The following is a 17,505-nucleotide window of genomic DNA, read 5'->3' as shown; positions in this document are numbered from 1 at the left end:
AAGGTTCTCTTCGTTAATCGGGCATGGAACTGCATATCGGACTCGGACAGCAAGGGGCTTGAACACACCCTCCCTCGCGGCTCGAATACTTTAGTAACACTGAAAACAAAATCGTGGGGTAAAAGAGGAAGGTTAGAAACTCAGCCAAACAGAGGGAGGGTGTTGACAAAACAATCACTGATAAATAAGGACGTTAAAATCACACACCCGGAACGAGAGACAGTGCGCAACAAAAGCAAGGTTAACTGTTGACCTGCAGTAACTGTTTTCAGAACCAGCAGGGCGCCAGGGGTTCCGGGTTCGAATCCCAGCCTGCGCATGTGTGTTAGTGGTAAGTGTGCCTTCATCATTCCCATCATAACACTCATCCTCCTATGGAACGTGTTACAGCACAAACTTTGGGATTTTATCCTGATCTTGTACGCAGCACAATTTGACAATTGGAACTAACGAATTGATTTGATTTGATTTAGTTTATTTTACTTCGCGTTTTGTGCCTCTTGGCTAATTTGCGAAGATGGGGATGAGTGATGAAATGATGAAATTGATGAATGGACATTCACAAACAACCAAGCCCGACCGGGATTCGAACCCGGGACCCTCTAACGAATTGACTCTACAACTAAATTTAATATAAAGAAAATATGACTTTTATGTATATAATCAGGAACATGTCCACTTAGTATGTCTGACAAAGTCGCAAGGTAAACTAAACTTGGATCAGGTACAGTGGGATCCATAAGTATTGCTCGGCAAATTGTCCATGACTATTTTCATATTTTTTCTCTTACACGCTAGGTGCTTCCAAGTAATGAAATATTTCGTATTATCCGTTCATAAACACCGTGATGGACAATTTGCTTGGTTATGCTTTTGCATTCCACTGTACATGTTTCAAGTCTGTGGTCTCGTCACGTCTCGATTTAAATAATTCATGCTAGGTCTCGGTAATATTTCATTGCGAAACTAATGCTACTTTTTTTTTAATGCGCTTCGTGACACAAGTCCAAATTCAGCCCGCTGCAAAATCGCACCAACCTGGCAACAGTGAGAGGAGAAAAGAGACGAGGGGTGGAAACCTGAAGTGAAATGTTGTCCCCACCAAACGCTTCCAGAAGTGCAAAAAGGCCGAGGAACATTTTACGTCGCAGCAGGTCGAAGTTCAAAATTGCCTTTTCGCAAACTCCACCCTGAAGCGTCGGAGTGTGCAAACCGTGGAGCCCCATGTTTGCTCTGGAAAGGTCAACAGGGTGACCCCGGGGGAGGTGTGTCAGTTCGTTGACTCAGCAGTGTTGCCAACTCGCGATAAAAAATATCTCCAACAGAGGTAGAGACAAATACAGGTGCAGGGTAAAGGTCGAGTGTGAATTCAAAGTGCGATGTACAGTGGATGGAACCCACTAGTATTGCTCGGCAAATTGTCCATGACTATTTTCATTATTTTTTCTCTTACATCCTATGCGTTTTTAAGCGACGGATTTTTTTGTGTGCTGGTGCAGAAGTTGTCAACAGCTTGTTTTGAGTTTTCTTTTAATTATTGAAGCTCTTATTGGGTCAAATAAAGTGCACGAACATGGTGATGGACAATTTGCACGATAATACTCATGGATCTCACTATACAGAAAGAAAATGTTTCAAAGTGTGTTGTCTGAAATGAAATGAAATGGCATACCTCCAGTAGACACACACACTTGAGCTTATGTACACGTTTTGAACGCTGTTCTCACACTTTGTTTTAAGGTAAGCAAGTACACTTTTGTAATAGGTATTTCTTGTACTCAAGCACTTCCAGAAAGTTTTGGGAAGCGTATATAAAATGCTTGTTCAGTGGGATCCATGAGTATTACCGTGCAAATTGTCCATCACCATGTTCGTGCACTTCATTTGACCCAGTAAGAGCTTCAAGAATTAAGAGAAAACTCAAAACGAGATGTTGACAACTTCTGCACCAGCATACATAAAAATACATCGCTTAAAAACACACAGGATGTAAGAGAAAAATTAATTAAAATAGTCATGGACAATTTGCACGGCAATACGCATGGATCCCACTGTACTATTTACAGTGCCTATACTAAACATATCTATTGTCTTGACGGCAGATGTCTCTTACTTCCGATTCCTGCATGAATGTTTCTTACTCGTTGTCAAAATTAACTTTGAGAGGAGAAGAAAAGTGACGAAAATAACCAAAATACAAATAAATACTCGTAGGCTATATAGAATGGAATAAATCGATGTATCATAATGCAGAAAAACGTTTCCTTAGTCATCTGTAATAGGATACGTCGCTTACCTCTATAATGTCAATACGGAAGTTACCAGAGCCACCAAGCGGCTGGTTTGAAAAATTCACTCGCGAAGCCTTGTGCAGAACACGTCGTAAAGTGAGTGCATTTCATTAATGCTAGATTTCATGCTATGTGACATTATAGTGGAATTCTGTTTCTGTTTGTTTTATCTCCAATCATGACCGTTCACTCTCTTTAATTGTTTCACCTTTATGCGCCCGCCTTGCAATTTAAGAATCTCTTAACATGTTGAAGATTTCAGTCACAAATGAAACGATCCACAAACTCAGTGGTTCCGTGTGAAAGGATTCTAAACGTAATCAACTAATCATTTACATAAAATCCTTGATCTGTTAAAGAATGTTTTCATTGTTTTTAGACCAAGTATTATTGAGAGAAGATGCATCATTGGATGATCAGGACATGATTGTATGTTAGCCGATTTTACGTCACTTTTCAATTCTTCTACACGGTAAAAATTGGGTGTAAAATGGCACAGTGTTACAAATACTTCTGGTGTTAATGTGGAAATATGTTGGGAACCATTCTTAGTGTCTTGTTACCTGGAGGCCTGCCACAGGTTGGTTGCACTAATTGTGATAGCCAATTGCATTTTTTTTAGTGTAGATTAATGGGCAACGAAGAGGATTAATGGTAAATTTATAAAGGAAAAAATACAAAGAAATGTCTATGAGTTACTTAAGATTCGTCACAATTATACATTTACCGATAAATTGCTACTCACTGGCAACCCTTCAGTGCGATACGCGGTTATGATCAGGTGCGGGGAAATTCAGGCGTGTCTCATTTGCAAGGATCGTTGCGCTTTTGTTTTTCCTCCGTGGCTTTCCCAATGAGTAATTGTGGAGATCGAGCAGCAGAAGAGGAAGTTGGGCAAATCTAGAAACGGAATATGGCGCTGACCTGACATGTAAGCTCCATTGGCGATTGGTCAAAGCGGGCGAATTGAATCATGAGGCAGCTTCATAGAAGAGAGAAGATGTTCAGGAAATCCTGACGTATGATAATCCATGCAGACGGTGGACGGATAATCAAGCCTAATATGGTCCGACGTTTCTGGATGACTGAGTACGGAATGGAATCTTTGGATTGAGCGATTTGACAAGGCAAGCGAGTCTATTCAGAGAATAAACAGTTTCTGAGCAAGGATGGCCAGAGGGTGATGTTATGACGCGCGCTGCGTCATAGAATTTAGGGAGACGATAAAAATAATTTAACCTTGATAATAGAACTTTAATGCAGAATAAAATACCCTATAAAAATGCAATAATGCCCTAAAAACAAAAAAATCCCTTGCTCCTTTGCAACAAATTTACATGTTAATTTCACCAGTACATTGCAATACACTACTAACACCATAGAGATTGCCAAAGCAAAGTGACTGCCAGTTGTGTCTCAAAAAAGACGAACATTGAAAAGCTCCTTTCAACCTCTGCCGATACTAGAGGAGCATATTTGAAGTAAATTGTGTCACCAGCTTGTAAAACCCCTGTAGCTCTCCATAGAATACATCATGTATTGAACATACCATAAACTGAATCGTTCGTTTTTGTCCAAAACCAGAATGAATTTCTTGGCTACTGCCTCTACCTTTTCCACGAACATTTTCTACTCACTTGACACATGTTTTCACTAACTCTCTCTGTCCAGAACGAGGGATTTACCAGATTTCCTGGAACCAAAGTTGTTGCTTTTTTAAAAAAAGAATAAACAAAATACTAAAATAAACGTTCCTTCTCTTGCAATAACAATCTTTGTTATGAAGCCGCTTTAAAAAAGAAGGAGAAGAAAATGTATCAAAATCCCAGTCTTAATAATAATTACTAAAATATTCTTTAAAAAATCAATATTATACAGTTTGTCTGTCATTTCTGTTTATCTTCGTTTGGAAGTGGGAGGCGGCTTCTGCGTGGACTGATTGCGACAAGGAAGGCGTTTTTATTCTCTAAAACACTGCTTCACATTGAAATTATCGTGTACTTGGAACGATCTGTACCAGACCTGTAATTTATCAATCCTATGCAATAATTAACGCTAACCACTCTGGCTGAAATTAAATTATGTGCTAAATCTATAATTTTAAGTAAGAACTGATTTTCCAGAAGTGGCAACACTTCCCCTTGCCCCCTTCAACGGACGCCCTTGGACAGACGCTTTCATTTTGATTTGATTTCTGTTATTTTGTGTCTCTTTTCGGCCACTTTTGGCTAATCGCGATAATGAGGATGAGTGATGATATGATGAAATTGATGAAATGACATGCCCAGGCAGGGATTGGAATCAGTGACGCGTGATGCCGTAACGCTCTGTGATAAATATTCCACCAAACAGGTCGGTTACTGCAAGTTCATTGCATGGCTAAAGGCTGTACACAGAGAACTAAATGCATCATATCGATTGATGCACCAGAATATGATGCATTAAAGTGTGTTTTATGGCTTCTTCAAAGAATCAGATTCACATTTGATGCATTTGGGTGCATTTTTTGTATGTCGTGAAAGAAAGACCAAAGTGCATCATTTCATTCAAGTGAGGATTTCTTTCAGACGAGATACACTTTAATGCATCAGTTGATGCACCTTCCTGCATCTTTTTGGATGATGCACTTAAACGTTTGGTCTGAGCTACAGAGTTTATGTAGCTCAGACGAAACGTTTAAGTGCATCATCAAAAAAGATGCAGGAAGGTGAATCAAAACGCATCAAGGTGCATCAAAACGCATCAAGTGATGCATTGAAGTGCATCTCGACTGAAAGGAAACCTCACTTCAATCAAATTATGCACTTTGATGTTTCTTTCACGACATACAAAAAATGCGCCCAAATGCATCAAATGTGAATCTGATTCTTTGAAGAAGCCATAAAACACAATTTAGTGCATCAATCGATGCATTTTGGTGCATCAATCGATATGATGCATTTAGTTCGGATGAGGCATAGACCCGCTTTACTCACGGACATTGTCAAAGAAAATCTCATCCCAAATAAAGCCCTTCGAGAATCGAACCCAGGACACCCGCGTGCCAGATAATAAAATCAAAATATATTCATTTCGGACGCTGAAAACAGCTGTTATAATTATATGACCTGGTAAATAAACCATCAACAGGGAGTTATTCCTTCAGTGGAATAGACACATCGTATCCCCCCTACAAATGCCAGAAGTGTTAATTTCACGGCCTGGCCGCCGATGTGAGGTGGCGCCATTCGATCGCCCGTAACCCGAGAAGCAGGCCAAGGGTACGAGGGCTATTAATGTTGCAGGGAGCGGGGTGTAACCTGACTCCCTTACAGGGAGGCGGTTCCCGGCTCTTGTGTTATCGACGGATGCTTTCGACTTCCAGATCGAGCGCTCCACTGCTAGAGCTGACCAGTGGCGGTTTCCACCTGCTTCCTTAATCAAAGCTACACTATGTCCAACCTAGCAAGGCCACGCACAGCGGCAGAGAAGGGGAGGAAACCGAGTGGACAGAGCGAAGCAGTTCCTCCACTCAATTCCGTTCCTCTCACGTGTTCATTGGTGGAACCGTTTCGCGTCACTAGACACAGAGAACTAAAAGCATCATATCGATTGATGCACTAAAGTGTGTTTTGTAGCTTCTTCGAAGAATCAGATTCACATTTTATGCATTTTGGTGCATTTTTGTATGTCGTGAAAGAAACACCAAAGTGCATCATTTGATTCAAGTGAGGATTTCTTTCAGTAGAGATGCACTTTAATTCATCAGCTGGTGAGCTTTGATGCACCTTCCTGCATCATCCAAAAAGATGCAGGAAGATCCATTAAGGTGCATCAACTGATGCATTAAAGTGTATCTCGACTGCAAGAAATCCTCACTTGAATCAAATGATGCACTTTGGTGTTTCTTTCACGACATACAAAAATGCACCAAAATGCATCAAATGTGTAAGAACACTCCTATTTTTTCTAGCAGTTCCATGTACCTTTGCACTATAATGCATTATTTCATGCATTTTGATGCACCTTCATGCATGTTTCTCGATGATCCACTTAGACGTTTCATCTGAGCTAAATAAAATCTGTAGCTAAGACGAAACGTTGGAGTGCATCATTGAAAAAGATGCAGGAAGGTGCATCAAAACTCATCAAATGATACATTATAATGCATCTCGACTGAAAGAAATCCTCGCTTGCATCAGGTGATGCAGTTTCGTGTTTCTTTTACGACATACAAAAAGCACTAATATGCATCAAATGTGAATCTGATTCTTCGCAGATGCCACAGAACACACTTTAGTGCATCAATCGACACGTTCTGGTGCATCAATCGGTATGATGCATTTAGTTCTCTGTGTGTGTTCACATCGTAAACACTTCACCAGCTTGTTAAAATACCCATTTACATTTGAAAATCTCTCATATAGGACATTAACACTGCGAGGAAAAAATACACGTCTTTGGTCGCGCAGATCACTATTGTGAACCATCAAATATTATCGTTTTTGCGCATTATATGCCAAAGTTTATCTGGATTTATAGAGAAAATATCCTTTTTAAATTATTCTGGTTCACTTAACATAGAATTTTAAGGGTCAATCCATAGCAAATAGTCCAAATAAATTGTAATTGGTTGCTTGACGTGAATGCTCGCGCGGCGCAGATCACTGTCTTGCTCCGCTGAAATGTGAGCTCTAGAACAAGTCAACAATGGAAATTCTTAAAATAAATGCTTAACGAACAGAGTTCCTGTACTGTTTCAGGATGGTACACAGGGAGCAAAGGTCAACAGTGTTGCCAAACGGCATTAGCATGCATGTAAAGGGTTTTCCAATAAAAATGATATGATTTTGAAATGAACTGGCAACTATGCTTCAAATATTATAACTGTCACTAGTTGTCATTTGTGTTTAGTATACTTTGACAATTCATCATCGCTAAATACACGCTTCAAGAACGTTTGGTTATTATAAAAAAAATGAAAATAGACGTTCTATTGAACTTGAAACGGGTCATAATTTTGGGCAAAAAATTATGAACCTCATTTCTGATTAAGTGGATATGTTAACACACAAAATTGTCGTTTTTGGTGTGAAAACAATCCACAAGAGATTCACGAGAAGCCCTTGCATCCGCCAAAGGTCACTGTATGGTGTGGTTTACGGCATGGTGGCATCATCGGACCATTTTTTTTTTTCCAAAATAAGGTAGGAGATGCAGTTACAGTGACTGGTGAGCTGTACCGATTGATGTTAACAGATTTTTTGTGGCCAAATTTAGATTAAATTGATTTGGAGGACATGTGGTTCTAACAAGACGGTGCCGCATGTCACACTGCTAATGCCACTATCGACGTATTGCAAGAACAGTTTAGTGAAAGGATAATTTCAAGAAATGCAACTGTTAGTTGACCTCCAAGAAGTTGTGATTTAACTCCATTAGATCGCTTTTTGTGGGGTTATTTGAAATCTATAGTCTATGCAAACAGACCACGATGCATTAAGATTGAACATCGAACGCTGCATTCGTGACATTAGGTCCGAGTTATTGCACAAAGTCATCGAAAATTGGGTTCATCGAATTCACTCGTGTGCACGAAGTCGAGGTGGACACTTAAATGATCAAAAGATAATGCTTCAAAATAATATGAAAAGTTTGGTTGTATCTGAAATAGTGTTTATTTTATTTCATTGTAAAATCATATCGTTCTTATTAGAAAACTCTATATAAACGAGTGGATTACTAATGTGATCCGCGCGACCACTCCAGTGTTAATTTTGAGAGAGTTCCTATTATTCTGGTTGGCTATGGCCCACATTTTCCCCATGGTGGCTACGCTTGCTTTATTCATTGATTGATTTTGTTTATTTTACTTCACCTTTGTGCCACTTTAGCCTAATTGCGAAGATGAGGATGAGCGATGTTATGATGAAATTGATGAAGGGAGTCTCACAAATGCCCAGGGCTTCCAATCAGGGAGCGGTAGCATCGGACGACTGTTGTTACTTTTGAGCGAATTTGGTTGACGAGTGCAAGGAGGTTGGACACTATAGCTGCAGGGAAGAATCTCAAGTTCGTCTCGATTTGTAATCATCGTCTCGAAATATTAAGGTAAACAACTTTTCTTAGTTTTTTTTCCCTGCGTGACGCTTCGTTCCGACGCTACGAACTGATTTTTGTCCTAAAGTTCAAATCACCAACCCTGAGACCTTCTGTAAACAAAACCACGTGCATGCAGAAAGCATTGCAAACTCATAGAAGTAAAATAATCCACACCGAAATCCAGCGTTGTTACAGGATTCATTACGTAAGGTAAAACAACGGCCAATTTGTATGTATCTTAAATTTGAGTTTGCCCCAGACGGACACCTGGTGGTTTCCCCCGACATAACAAAGACTTGTCACCAGTTCAGCATTTCTTTTGCTCGTAACTTGCAATCCTGCGAGATATATATATATTTCACCTTGGTGAATAGACCCAAGAATATTGCCAAAATGAAAGAAGTGACAAAATATGACAAAACAATACACTGAATATTGCGAAAAATGACGGGAAAATGCCGAAAATCGGGGAAAATTACCTAAAACCTGAAAATTGGCAAAAAATGCAAATAAATGCACTTTAAAATTACCTTTTTTGGGTTCTAGACGAAGTGTAATATTGTGTATATTTAATGGGCATCGTGTCCGAGATGTCAGAAAGAAGATGGCATTTCATCAACTTCCGCTCCCTAGTCAATTACCCCAATTAATGTAATTGTGAGTTTTTAAAAATATATTTATTGGGCACGCAGCTGTAATTTAAATTTAAAACAGTATTTCCAATGTTGAAAATTAATCAAATGTAAAGGAAGACATGAACTTAATGTTAAAATACAAGATGTTTAGCATGCACAAGAAAGATAAAAATATGAACTGTACTACGAAATAATCCGATATTAAAGTCATATGTTAAGGGACAGAATATCCTAACAAAATAATTCAGTTATTCTTAGTGGAATTATATTCAGTAATTAGATTATGCGTATAATGCAATACAGATATTGTTATAATTTCGAACACCAACAGGCATTTTTAGTTCTAATTTCATAAGAATCTTGGGATATGATACTTTGCTAGTCAAAATATTGTCCACAAATTTCATTTCCAGATTATTTCATTATCTATAATTACACTGGTCGACATTTTGAGAAAAAAGTTAGAATATTTTCAAATCAATACATGATTCTGAAAGTATTTTGAATGCTGATCGCGCGAATAGCATCCATTTTTTTCCCATCACCTCAGGATTTTTCAGTTTCATAAATCAAAATTCTCATATTCGCCATTTCATTACACCTATTGCATAACGCAACAAAATAAAGTTATATAAGGGATATTTCGGTTGTTTACAAACCAATAGGTGATTCTGGAAATATTTTGAATTCTAATAGGGAAAATGACATCAATTTCTTCCCATCACGTCAGGATTGTTCTCCACGTCACTAAGTTCAAACAAGCCTCCATAACATTGGGTATTGGACCATTTTGAAGGAAATTTTTGTAATGGAATTCGAAAATAAAACTACGTAATCAAAGTTCATGCAATTTTCATGCCAATATCTCATGTGAAGGTTGATTAAATGGATTCAATTCTACATGAATTTATTGTTCAAAATTCGAGGATTTATATTGTGGAAAATCAATATTTTACTACGATATAAACAGAGCCACCTATTGGAGAAATAATGGAACTACACATTTTATTGTGAAATTAAGGCAGTTAAAATATTGCTGTCTTGTGAAAGAACTAGACATGATGGGTAAAAATTGATTTCATTTTTGGAATCAGCATGCTGAAATTAGACAACAGACATTTCCGAGATATAGAATCTCATGTCGACCAGTGTTATCTATAATGATTTATCTATCTTTGTGTTTTAGTGAACAATATTGATTCATTGATTGACGTGATTTATTTTATTTCTGCCGCTTTTGGCTAATTGCGAAGGTGAGGATGAATGATGACAAGGCAAAGTAGATGAAGGGACAATCACAAACACATTTGGACAGCACACGTCACAGTCCCATGATGATATAGGCCATGGGTTCAGGCGCCAGAGCTTCGTTAGTCTGCAAATAACATAAATAAGCGGAAGGCTCGTATCTAAAAGTATATTTCGGGGGTAAGGGTCCGTGCCCAAGTGTCTCAAAATAATAATAATGTTTAAATTAAAATAATTATAATTGATATTAGTATTAATTAAAATATTCCAATTAATTAATATATTTTTATTACACGATTAGGTAAAATGACGGTATAAGGATATAACAGCACGTATTCATTACATACCCTACGTATCGCTAAGTTGGGCAAAATTTGTAAAAAAAAAAAAAAACTGCCCTGGCAAGGAAATTAATATCAAATAGATAAAGAATTGAATATTTATTGAATATCAAAAAAGAATGTTAGATCCAGTTGACGGAAAGTAAAGTTCCTGGTAATATTTTATGCATATTGTTATAATTAATAATAAATCTTGAATAAATCTTCTTTGGCACTGTCATTCAAAACCGTATGATCCCAATATATTCCTTGCCTTCCAATAAGTTCGGAGGAAATAAACATCCCTAGATTAAACAAGTATATTTTCATTATTTAATTTTAGTACTTAGTAACAATTTCGGGGGGAGGCGAACCGGACACCCCCCAAATAAATCTCTCTTCCGCACGAGACCTAGCCAATAACGAGACTTATCGTGATCAGACTTTTATAAAATAAAGATTTGAGATTTTGGTATAATATTCGAAAAAATTACCTAAATTCAAATTAATTTACTGTGTGACTTAATAAGTTATAAGAAGCGCCAATAATAAAGATAACCGAATAAATGGTAGTGTAACGTCGTCAATTTTCGCTTCCAAACTAGTAAAAAAAATAATTATGACCGTTTTTAAAGTATTTACGTTCACTACAAGCTTACCCTAATTAATGTCATTTTATTGATTCAGTTGTAGATATATATTTATGGTTCACGTACTGTAATGTATAATAATTATCTACTGTATCTTTATGCAAGGTAAAATTTAAAGAAAACGGTTGCATCCTGTTTTTTCTAAATTAATTTTAACTGTGGAATAGTGTAAATTTTACGATAACTGCTCACACTGTATGTAAATAAATTTTAATTAAGGGATTTAACGTTCAGGAAGGTGGACCAGCACTCTCTCTGGCGGGCAACTGCCCACTCCAGCCCCCACTTTTGGCACCGTTTTTGAGTTCGAAATGTTGAGAATAGATATTACAAAAAAACCTAAGCACTTGTTGATATTGAATCTTAATTGTGGTTATAGCCTAACAAGCTGCGAACTAGAGGCGTCTCCTGAACGCAGGTTGCGCATGCGTCAATTGTGGAGAAAAGGACAGCTTGCTCTGCGACGACATTAATGAGCATTTCTACATCCTAATTTCTTCATATAGGAGAAGTATTTATTTTACACGAGAGCACTCAACTAAGCTTATATTACATTTCTTGGATCTGAAGTGAAAGAAAGTACACACAGAACCCAAAACGTGTCAATTTACAGATATATTTTGATTTCAATAACACGTTAATGTTCATAAACTGTAAATGATGCACTTTTTAGTGTGTCAAAATACACATAGGAATGTATTAAAGGGTATTTTTATGAGATGAAGTTCAGTGTGATCCACTGAAATGCATCAATTTGGAAGATCAGACAAGATCATTTCGAAGATAACAAAATTACACATTTAGCTGTGTCAATTGATGCATTAAAAGTGAAAGTTTGTTATCTTCGAAATGATCTTGTCTGATCTTCCAAATTGATGCATTTCAGTGCATCGCACTAAAAGGTGCATCATTTGCAGTTTCTGCACGTTAATGTGTTATTGAAATCAAAATATGTGTCAATTGACACGTTTTGGGTTCTGTGTGTAATAATTCTTTTCCCACAATTGACGCATGCGTCACTTCAGATCCAAGAAATGCGTTCAGGAGACGCCTCTGCTGCGAACACATAAAACTTTAAATGCATCAAATCAAACCAGGCCTGGTCTTATCCATTGATGCATTATAGTGCATCGTACTGAACAACAGCTGATGAATGTAGCCTTTGATGTATATTTTGATGCAACCGAAGTACCACATTGGCAGTTTATACACTGTAATGTGTAACATGTCTGTGTCAATTGACACATTTGATATATTTTGGGTTTTGTTTGAAGCCACAGGTCCCTGGTTGGAATCCTGGTCCATGGTAAGTTATCATGTATTTTGTCCGTCATCCTCGTCGCTACGACTAACCCAAGAGTTAGAAAACGAGACGTAAAAAAACAAAAATGGACTCTTTCTTCATGGTTAGTGCATTCGATTTACATCAGATAACAGCAATTTTTATTTGATTTGAAAACAAAATGTTAATTAAGAATTGATGGAGAAAAATTAATCTGGACTCTCGAACCCAGAACCACGTAACAATATGTCTGTCGACCACTCCGTTTAAAATTATGCGAAAGGCCGGCGTCATTTGATGCCTCCAATAGGAGAAGAGCGCGGGAAAATTTCAAGGGTATGCTCCTCTAATTGGCTCTTCCGTCCACCTGCTGTGACGTGTGGGAAACACGCCCTCAGAGGACCAATCCCATCACCGATATCCTCCATAAATTAATACTGCACAGCCTGAACGGGATTAGGCCTAGAGAGGCACTGCTACAGATAAATATATTCTCTTCTAGCCTCAATACGCATTCTTGTATGATAAGAGATACATTAAATAGGACTGCATCGTCACGTACGTAACGTGATAGAGTAACAACGTCAGATTTTTTCACTAGGTCCATTTTATGCTTATTTTAAATGGGTCAAAGCGTAAGAAAATTTCAGACATTATTTCTGCAGCTGTGGTTCTCAACCTTCGTGACCCTGCGGCCCCGAAAATTCGTTTTTCAAAAGTCGATGCCCCGGTCCCAATAATTTAACTCGTAAATATCTTTCTATGTTTTTAAAACTTTATGCGTTCATTAATATGTACCCTTGAAATGTAATATTAATAAATAAATTAAGGCATAATCATAGAGAGTGTTTGTTCGATTACGTCTCGGCTTGTTTACAAATATAAAATTTGGTTTAAATTAGTTGGCAACACTGGATGTAATGGAATCTCTTCCTCTGGCCAGTATGATTAACTTGGTAAGTGCTTACTTTCATTGGAATGTTCCATTTCGGACACCGTAAAATTCCGATTAATCAGAATATTTTCACTTCAATATATTTGTTAATGAAAATTGCTGGGCAAACTAAATTGGAGGTGGGAAGCAACGCCGTCTTTCCAGGCGGTTGCCAGCTCAGGCTGCAAGTCGCTTCACACTTCCGGCCCTAACTCGAGAACAAGCTCACGGTTGTAATTGAAGATTGTAGTCTTCACGGGTGGCCGTTCCTTCTCGGCGCCTTTGATTTCTCAGCAGCACTGTCGAGAAAGGCTTTCCTTCTATCGCTGGTGAACCCCGAACGAATGGCTATTTTTCCAGGTCGTTGCCAGCTCAGGCTGCAAGTCGCAAGCTTCGATAGAACCTCACGCGACCCGGTATAATTGACGCCGCGCCCCGGCGGTTGAGAACCACTGTTCTAAAAGAACTATAGCCCGCTCCATTGTTTTGAACCATTCACTGAATAAGCGACAGAAACAGTTGAAGTTCAATATCGCTGAATTTTGATACTGTATCTACACAATCGGAGTCAAATAAATAATAAACTCGCTTCTCAAGAAATAACAGCGAAAAAAATAAGCATATAATAAAACAAAATCTTGTAAATATATTCGCAACATAAATTAAACTTCTAATATCACTTATAATCCATGCTCTAATTTCTTAATTTGTAAAACATAATTTAATCTCTTAGCTTATAATTGAAAACCAACAAATACAAAAATTAGAAATTTCCTATCCGTTGGCCGAATTTCTAAACCGTTAACAGCTGGATACAACCTCCCCATTTTTAGTTCTTGTTCAGTGGGATCCATGAGTATTACCTTCCAAATTGTCCATCACCATGTTCGTGCACTTTATTTGACCCAATAAGAGCTTCAAGAATTAAAAGAAAACTCAAAACAAGCTGTTGACAAGTTCTGCACAGGACACTTAAAAATCCATTCTACTTAAAAACACATAGGACGTAAGAGAAAAATTAATGAAAATAGTCATGCACAATTTACACGGTAATACTCATGGATCCCACTGTACACATTTAATTTTCAAATTTTCCTTTAATTACTAAACCATCCATGCCTAACATAATCAAAATTTGAACCCTCCTCCGTTTAAAAATATCGTTTCCCAAAAAGCGACTTGCTTACTGCACAGCTGCAATTATTATACCAAATAATACCAACAACATATTTTTGTTTATACCCTGCCTTCATATGAAGATTTTTAATATTAGTGAACAAAGAGTAGTGAATTTTCCCTCGAAGTGAAAGTTAATTTCTCCAATTTGGCCGTGTATTTCCGAATAAAACTTAACCATGCGTAGACAAAGGGGGCGGTAACATTGCAAATGCCAGCATACGTGGAGTAAACGTTAAAAGTTTAATTGCTTAATTTTTTTCCCTTTGTCTTTAGTGAGAGAGTCGACACGCTTATGGAGACACCGCTACTTGAGGTCTACCTTATAGCATTATCGATAATTTTATCTCTAAAGGCCCTGAATATTGTACTTATGAGGGCATCTACGCAACGGATCCAATTTTTTTCGATAACTTTAAATCCTTCCGAACTACTGAAATATGAACCTCAGTAATACTTTCGTCATTTGTTTAGAAACCGTCTTAAAATTATCACGGTACATTCCTCGGTAGAAAATAAACATTTTACAATACACAATAAAGCTTACCGGAATTCCAAATAATAATTACAAAATCTCCATTAACTTTACAACTAATCGTCGGTATCTTTCCAAATGTAATAATAAATTGTACAGATCCCTAAATCAAAATCAAGAACTAATCATCAGAGAAACTGTTTATAGTTCGCAACAATATTTCATTGCACATTTACAGAATTAATTTGGTTATATTTTGTTCACTATATTTGTAATAAAAGCGACGTTACCGGAACACGGTCGAAACAAATTTCCGAAACTTATCTTTACAACACTTCATGATAATGAAATATATTTAAAATTGCGTAAGTGTTTCAATATAGTTCCACTGTGCATTAAGGTCACATAAAGGTTTCTTAAATTATACAAAAGGGACAAGGACACTTTTTGCGTACATCTGATTTGATTTGATTTAGTTTATTTTACTTCGCGTTTTGTGCCTCTTGGCTAATTTGCGAAGATGGGGATGAGTGATGAAATGATGAAATTGATGAATGGACATTCACAAACAACCAAGCCCGACCGGGATTCGAACCCGGGACCCTTGGCGTCGCAGCGCGATGTGCTAACCACTCGGCCACAGGGTCGGGCTTGCGTACATCTGAACATGTGACAAACACACACTTGCACATAATTTTGTCATAATATTCTCACACTATGAGCTTACGAATATCTAACCGTTATAAATAGGCACAACGTTTTGATAAAACAACTGACTGATATTTACATATTTGTATAAGTATCAAAAAAAATTGAACACTCTATCTTTGAATGTAAATAAACTTGCGATATTTTATATTAATTTTCCTTAGTTGTATTGTATTAAATTGATAAATAAGAATATCAACTGTTCAAGAATTAACTTACGTGATGTTTCTTTTGTCATACCACGCGCAAGTTGATATCTTAATGAACAAGTTGTACATCCGAGAATTGGACTCCTCCGTGTACAAGACACCAATTCCATAGAACAAAAAACTCTTCTTTAGTCACTAAAATCTGTTTTACGAGGAGGAAATTATCTGTCCTTAACTGTAATGACACTGTTTTAGTACTCCCTCACAGATCAATTCAATTTGCACGGCTGCTAAAACGAAAAAGAGATTGACCCTCCGGTATAAAGATTTTGATGACGTCACTGGGCATTTATTAAGTAATTTACTCGTCCCGGCACTAACGCGAGCAATAAAGCACAAAAATCAACATAACTCGAACGGGAAGAGTGAAACACAACACGGAAGTTCGCTTCATCGTTCACTGGGAACCCCACTGTGGGTGCGATATGGCCCGGCGTACAGTAGCGCCAACAGAAGCTGTGGGAACTAAAATACGACTGCTACCGTTACGGAGAACATCTACATTATGCCTAGGTCTGCGGTTGCTCGCTTCTTCATTCATAGGGAACCCCTACGGTTGGTGCGATATTGCCCAACGTACAGTAGCGCCAAACAGGAGCTTTCGGGAACTAAAATACTACTGCTACCGTTACGAAAACAAAATGCACATCGGGCCTAGCACATTTGTTGCTCTAATTCAACACACACATACACATAAAGAATGAAACTTACATGCGACAACAGAGAAATAAATGTGTTTCCACTACGAGCAAGAAACAGATGGTAATGGAAGCGATTTGGCATGAAAAATCGTTCGTGAAAACAAAGTAGCTACCGATAGAGAGTGTTAGCAGCAGTTGTGCTTACCTGAGTGCTTGTCGTAGAAGTCTGAGAGGAGGTTCGAAGTTGGAAGCAGCCCTGCCTTCTTAGCCGCGGGGCCCCCGTGAACCGTGGGAAATACACAGTAGCCACTACACTACCGAGCGGGGGGCATATGCCCCGCCTACGACCCGCCTAATGATTGGCGATTGAATAATCGTGACCGCCAAAGTCAATTATAATTGGTAGTTGTGTAACAGTATGGCTTCCCAAAGATGGTAAGAACTTCCCCCGTAGGCTTTGTGGTCCTCTTGTGCTCACAAGGTTCATTTTCCCACGTCCACGATGGGTGGGAACGACCGTAAGGACACCTACGAGACCACTCCTCCCCCGCAAAGTCTATATTCCTGCGCGGGGAAAATGCCGGTGTGGGCCATATTGTACAAGTTTGCCTTTGGCGAGGTAACCCGCGGGGGGGAGGAGGGGAAAGGTTCTCAACATCGTCTGTGCCTTTGCGAAAAAAGGAAATATGTCCTCCAACCTCTCTATCTAAAGCCTTTGTGTTGTGTGTGTCACATTTTCCACCGCCCACAACGACTCGGAAAACCACACACACAAGCTCTGAAATGAAGTCACGACAACCCCTCTTCCCCCTTTCTACCCCGCCGCTCGTGAAAGAACTTATCTATTCTGGCCGC

General features: G+C 38.2%; 1 protein-coding gene across 4 annotated transcripts in view; it reads right to left on the bottom strand.

Annotated features, from left to right (window-relative positions):
• The window catches only part of drm (odd-skipped family member drumstick), a 67,069-nt gene extending 50,137 nt beyond the window's left edge, over positions 1–16,932 (bottom strand). For 3 of the 4 annotated variants that reach the window (XM_083115116.1, XM_083115117.1, XM_083115113.1), the window contains exon 1: positions 16,856–16,932. The gene's annotated coding sequence lies outside the window, so the exon portion shown is untranslated. Of the gene's footprint in view, positions 1–16,019; positions 16,070–16,855 lie in introns of those variants that run through there. The other variant, XM_083115114.1, reaches the window with a different exon arrangement.
• Positions 16,933–17,505: the final 573 nt, after the last annotated feature.

Source organism: Lepisma saccharinum, chromosome 30, assembly GCF_977018435.1.
Source record: "Lepisma saccharinum chromosome 30, izLepSacc3.1, whole genome shotgun sequence".
Taxonomy (NCBI): Eukaryota; Metazoa; Arthropoda; class Insecta; order Zygentoma; family Lepismatidae; genus Lepisma; species Lepisma saccharinum.
Note: the sequence above shows the minus strand (reverse complement) of the source record. Positions and strands in the feature narration are given on the sequence as shown.